Consider the following 6,581-nt stretch of genomic DNA (forward strand, 5'->3'; position numbering starts at 1 on the left):
CGGGCCTGGGGTAAGTCAGAGAGTGATAACTGGCGCCTGCCTAAATCATCTGCCCTTGATCTCGTGGGAAAGTTAGCGGGGGGACAGTGAGAAGGGAGATGCCAGGAATGAGCTGGTGTGACTCGGTTATCAGGCAAAGTGCACGGAAGTGAGAGAGAGTAGAGGCAGGAGACCAAAGAAGTAACCATATTAATAGTCTTAGCTAGGAACTATACTCAATATTATGTAATAAGCTATAAGGGAAGAGAATCTGAAGAATAGCATACATATGTATAACTGAACCACTGTGCTGTACACCTGAAACTAACACGATATTGTAAATCAACTGTATTTCAATTTTTAAAAATTAAAAAAAAAAGTCTTAGCTAGGATGTTGGTTCAAACCTGTGGTCCAAAATTGGCAGCCCATGTGCTGAATTCAGACCACTGATGTGTTTTGTTTGCCCCTTGTGGTGGTCTACTTGTTTAAAACATTTTTATAAAGAAAGTCAGTTGCCAATATTAACTTGGTACATTTCACATTATAAACAATAGCAGTTTAAAAAACCGGCCACACTTGGACCTGTCTTCTCAAATGACCACACCTGGCTGGGGCTGAGACACACATGGGGCTCAGGTTTCACTGATACTCTTTCCAGTTCACCACAGTCCCCCCCCTCCCGGTTGCCTTACACACTGGCCTTCTTCACTTCCTTTCTATCACCTTTTGATCCTTTTAGCCTTTAGTATTTGTTACCCTTAGGGTATATACAAATGCAATGAAGCTGTGCATGAATGGGGGAGGAGTGAATTTGTGAGACTAAGGTAAAGTTGACAGTTTTTGGTGACAGAAGTGGGAGATGAGAAAGGAAGGGAAGGGGAGAAAGTGAAGGTGGTACATTGTTTCTAGCTAGAAAGGCCATGTGGATGGAGGTCAATTCCAGGAGGAGAAGCCCGTCCAATTGTATTCCAAGAACACAGAAGAATCAGGACTCTGCTAGCGGCAGCAACATACAGTGCCCAGCATGGGCTGGAGCGGAAGGGACCAGAACAAATGTGTGTGACCCTCTTTCCTTTCCTCTCTCAATTTGTACTCAGGAGTGAATATCATCAAAGATTTAAAATGTTAAAATGAATATCAGTCTAGACTTGAAGACCAAGTACAGGGAAGCATAAATAGGGAAGGAGGTGGCAGCCCCAGCTGCTTCTTTGTTCCTGGTACCCATTGCCTCCCAGAAGCAAAATGAGAGGCTAAGGCAGGGGCCTGGGATCAGCCTTACTGGGTGTTCCTGACAGTCCTGACAAAGCAGGGAGGATTTTATATGGGAAAAGAATCTGAAAAAGAATGGGTATATGCATATGTATAATTGAATCACTTTGCTGTACACCTGAAACAAACACAACATTGTAAATCAACTATACTCCAACATAAAATAAGAATTAAGTTTTTTAAAAAAAGCAGGGAGGATTTGTGAGGGAAGGGCAAGCAGGCTGGAGGGTAACCCTGACGACTGGGGGCTCTCCAATTTTCTCCACTCTGAGAGATTTCACTGACAAGTCCCAGGGAAAGGGCTGGCTGTCTGGGGAACGGAACAGAAGAAGGTGAACCCTGTGTGCGAGGCAGCACCGCCACCTAGAGGAAATATGGAACTCTACAGCCTTCTTCTTCCCGTGGAAAGAGATGGAGAACAGGAGGAAATGGGGGAGCTTCCTACCAGCCTTGAGGACAATCAGGAGGCCTGAAAGCAAAATGGGCAACAGGTGAGGCTTCGTTTTGGAGGCTCCTTAACTCCTTCCTCAAATTCAGTAGGATCTCAGAATTCTAAAAAGGCAGATCACATGACATTGCTCTGCTCAAAACCCTCCAACAGCACAGAGGCTTTTTAGGGCAGTGAAAATACCCTATACGATTCTAGAATCGTGGATACATGTCATTATACATTTGTCCAGACCCATAGAATGTGCAACACCAAGAGTGAACCCTAATGTAAATTATGGACGCTGGGTGATTATGTTGTAGCCATGCAGGTTTCATCAGTTGTAATCAATCTACCCACTGATGGGGGATGTGGGTAATGGGAAAGGCTGTGCACGTGTGGGGATGGCAGTATACAGGAAATCTGTGTACCTCCTGCTCAATTTTTCTGTGAACCTAAAACTGCTCTGAAAATAATGTATTAAAACAAACAAGCAAGCAAAACCTTCCAAAAGCTTTTTCCCTCATGCATGTTAAAAGCCAGTCTTTGCGAGGGCCTGCAAGGCCCTCGATGATCTATCCCTGTCCATTCTGTTGCCTCTCTGCCCTCATCCTTGCTTTTCTCATACCTGTCAAGCATACTCCGGCCTGAGGGCTTTTTCACTGGCTGTTTCCTCTGTCTGGAATGTTCTTCCCAAGTAATTACAATAGTACCCAGCATGTAGCAGGCACTTAACACACATTTGATGAATGAATGATTTAATGAATAAATGAACCAAAATAGACCTTTCACCCAAACACCACCTGGTTCAGAGGGGATAAAAGAGGCCCAAGAGGAAAGGTTACTTCTCCAAGGTTGAGAAGGAAGTCAATGCCAGAAGGGGGACGAGAATTCAGACCTGATGACCCCAGGCCAGTACACATACCACACACCAAGGACACACGTTCCACCTGCTCTCAGCCAACATGCTCACTTCCCACAAAATGTCAGTAACACACAAGACCCAATGTATGACTTCTCCTAGGATCGGCTGTATTTTCTTAGTAACGATATCTCTAAGGTGGACTTGGGGACACCAGAAATAGTGGGTGGGGGAGGTTATTTGGGGGTGGGGAGCCTTGGTGGAAACCCCAAACCACACCTTGACCTAAGCTGCCTGTGGATAGGCTCACCCTGAGGAACATGCCTCACTGATGGCTCCTGTCCTAGTGAATAATGGATACTTTCCCTAAAGTCTCGAACAGAAGAGTCTCCTGACCACAGATGTAATGATTAACTGCTACCTGACCCACGCCCACCCCAGGCTACCAGAGTCTCCTGGCCGTCTTCTCTTCGTAATAACACTGCGGCAAATGCTATGACTCAGGAGAGATGGCAAAGTGCTTTGCATCCATTCTCCTCGGACCTTCATGTCAAACTTGTGAGAGAGATTCTGCCCCATTACAGAGAAGAAAGGAGGGGCTTAGGGGCTACCACAGCTGAATTGAGAGATGGGCTTTCCAGGTCTCCTGACTCCACATCCAGTACTCCTGGGTTTTGACTTTACAATTTTTTTCCTTTGTGCAGGCAGACATTTCCTATTTTTATATAGTTAAATTATCAGTCTTTTCTTTTAAGGCTTCTTTATGACTTCGAAAGGTCTTCCTCACTCAGAGAATATTTAAAATTCTATCTTTCCTTCTTCTAGCACTAGGATTTCAGTTTTTACATTTAAATCTTTGGTCTATCTGAAATTTATTTTGATTTAAGTTGTGTAATAGGATTCCAATATATATATTTTTCAGGTGGCTAAATGGTTATCCTTGCGCATGTGGGAATGTATTTATAGGATATAACATATAAGGGAAAAATCCACCTTTTCTACACTGTTTTGAAATGTCATCCTTATATATTAAGTTCCTGACTTACTTGGGTCTATTTCTGAACTTTCTGTTCTGGTCTATTGATCTGTCTGTTCATGTAGAGTTGGGTTTTAATGAAAAAGGAGAAAAAGATATACAATAACAAAACAGGATATGATAGGAAAAGAGTATACAGATTCTAAAAAGAACCAAATGAAAATTTTAAAATGAAAAATAATTATTGATATTAAAAACTTAATAGTCAAGTTAAACAGAAGACAACATCTGAATTCACAGATTAATCTTGACATCATAAAGCAAAATACTGTAACCAGACATTATGGGCCTCCAGCTAAGCAGTATGTTTGCAAAAAATTTGAAACTGAATCTGATTAGATTTCTAGCTCTATTACCAGCTCATAGGAAATACAAGGGACTGAGGAGCACATTAAATGATACCATGGGGACAGAATCAGCAAACTCTTGAAGATGTGAAAATTCACAGAACAAACAAACCAGTTACTTTAATATATAAACTTCAAAGGGGGGAAAAAAGAGGAAGAGAAAATCTAAAAATTAAAAGAGATTGAAGAACTATGACCAAAGGACATAAGAGGACCATGTTTGCACCCTGATTGGAACAAACCAGTTCTACAAAAACGTTTCTGAAACATTCAGGGAAATTGAACATGGGCTGACAAATTTGATGATATAAAAGGATAAGTTAATATTTCTTAAGTGCGGTAATAGTATTTTGGAGATATATATATAAGGTTTTTAATTTTTTTTGGCCATGCTGCATGGCATGAGGGATCTTAGTTCCCCGACCAGAGTTTGAACCCCTGCTCGCTACAGTGGAAGCATGGAGTCTTAACCACTGGACCACCAGGGAAGTCCCTGGAGTTATATATATATATATATATATATATTTTTTTTTTTTTTTTTTGCAGTACGCGGGCTTCTCACTGCTGTGGCCTCTCCCGTTGTGGAGCACAGGCTCCGGACGCGCAGGCTCAGCGGCCATGGCTCACAGGCCCAGCCGCTCCGTGGCATGTAGGATCTTCTCGGACCAGGGCACGAACCCGTGTCCCCTGCATCGGCAGGCGGACTCTCAACCACTGCGCCACCAGGGAAGCCCTACATATTTTTAAAGTCTTTATATTTTAAAGATAAACAGTAAAATATTTCTAGACAAAATAATGATTCTTGGATTTGATTTAAAATAATCCAGGACTTCCCTGTGGTGCAGTGTTTAAGAATCTGCCTGCCAATGCAGGGGACACGAGTTGGAGCCCTGGTCCAGGAAGATCCCACATGCCGCAGAGCAACTAAGCCCATGCACCACAACTACTGAGCCTGGACTCTAGAGCCCACGAGCCACAGCTACTGAAGCCCGTGCGCCTAGAGCCCGTGCTCTGCAACAAGAGCAGCCACCGCAATGAGAAGCTCGCGCACCGCAACGAAGACCCAATGCAGCCATAAATAAATAAATAAATTTATATATTTAAAAAACCCTCCTTTAAAAAAAAATAAGGTACTGTCTGGAAGTGATCACATTCTTTTCAAACTTTATATATCCTGTCCGGCTTAACTATTTTATGCAGTTGTCCAGAAATTTTTTAAAATTGTGGGAACTCATAAAACTTAACCATCTTAACTATTTTTAAGTGCACAGTACTGTTAATTATATTCATTGTTGTGCAACTGATCTCCGGAACTCTCATCTTGCAAAACTGAAACTCTACTACACCCATTAAGCAGCCTCTCCCCATTTTCCTCCCCTCCAGCCTTGACAACCACTCTTCTACTTTCTGACTCCTCTAGATAGCTCATGTAAGTGGAACCATCCAGTATTTACTCGCTCTCCTCTCCCTTTTGTGACTGGCTTATATCAGTTAGCATAATGCCCTCAAAGTTCATCCATGTTGTAGCATGCATCAGAATTCCCTTCCTGTTTAAGGCTGAAGAACATTCCATTGTATGTATGTACCACATTTTTATCCATTTTTTATGCGTTCATCCATTGATGGACATTTGGATTACTTCCACCTTTTGGCTATTGCGAATAATGCTGCTATGAACGTGGGTGTACATATGATCATGACAATGGCTTTAACAAAGCTTTAAATAAAATGCTGCATAAGTACCAAGAAGTGGCAACTCAAGCTTTAAGGGAAAGCTTCCCTTGTCCTTTCAGCTCGATGAGGGAGATTTTATACAAGAAATGGCATTCCATACAACAGAGGAAATAGCATGTTCAAAGTCATGGAGATGTGAAAGGAAAAAAATTTAAATTCAGTATCACCAGGGAACTCCCTGGTGGTCCAGCGGTTAGGACTCCATGCTTTCACTGTGGAGGGCTGGGTTCAATCCCTGGTCGGGGAACTAAGATCCTGCAAGCCGCACAGCGCAGACAAAAAAAAAAAGTTCATTATCACCAAAGGTGGCAGGTGACGAAGTCAGTGCTGACTATTCCAAGTGCAGGTGGGATTTTGTCTAAATGTTGATCAATTTTCTTTGTAATCTTTTAAAATCGCGTTTCATTTCCTGAGTGCTTTAGATTCATGCTGTTTCATGGTGGATTTTTAAAAAGACCTAATGTGACCCCGCCATTCATAGGAGGAAATAAAACACAAAAAGGCTTATAATGACATATCTCAAATTCCTACTGTTGACAGGCAGGGCTTGAATCCTAACCCACACCCAGGGTTTTCTCCATTGTCACCAGCAGAACTTCACCAGGTCTCATCACCCATTCTCAGCCTTTTAGAGTTAGAAGACTAGGGAAAAGAGTGGTGTGATTAATTCTGTAAAGATCAGAAAGTCCCCTGCATTAATGCAGTGCTTATCGTTTCCAAAGTACTTTCACGAGCACCATCTCCAGATGCTGTTACCATGTGTCTTCTCTGCCACACAGCTCACTTTTGTTGAGCAAGAACACTGTTGTTCTAGTTCCAACAGTTTCTCTCACACTGTTCTCTAATAAAAAGTCTGTGATGTTTCAACAATCCCAAGTCCCAACCAAAAGTGAGCACAACTAAATTGGAAACAGATACACTATGAA

The sequence above is a fragment of the Globicephala melas genome, chromosome 20, assembly GCF_963455315.2.
Source record: "Globicephala melas chromosome 20, mGloMel1.2, whole genome shotgun sequence".
Taxonomy (NCBI): Eukaryota; Metazoa; Chordata; class Mammalia; order Artiodactyla; family Delphinidae; genus Globicephala; species Globicephala melas.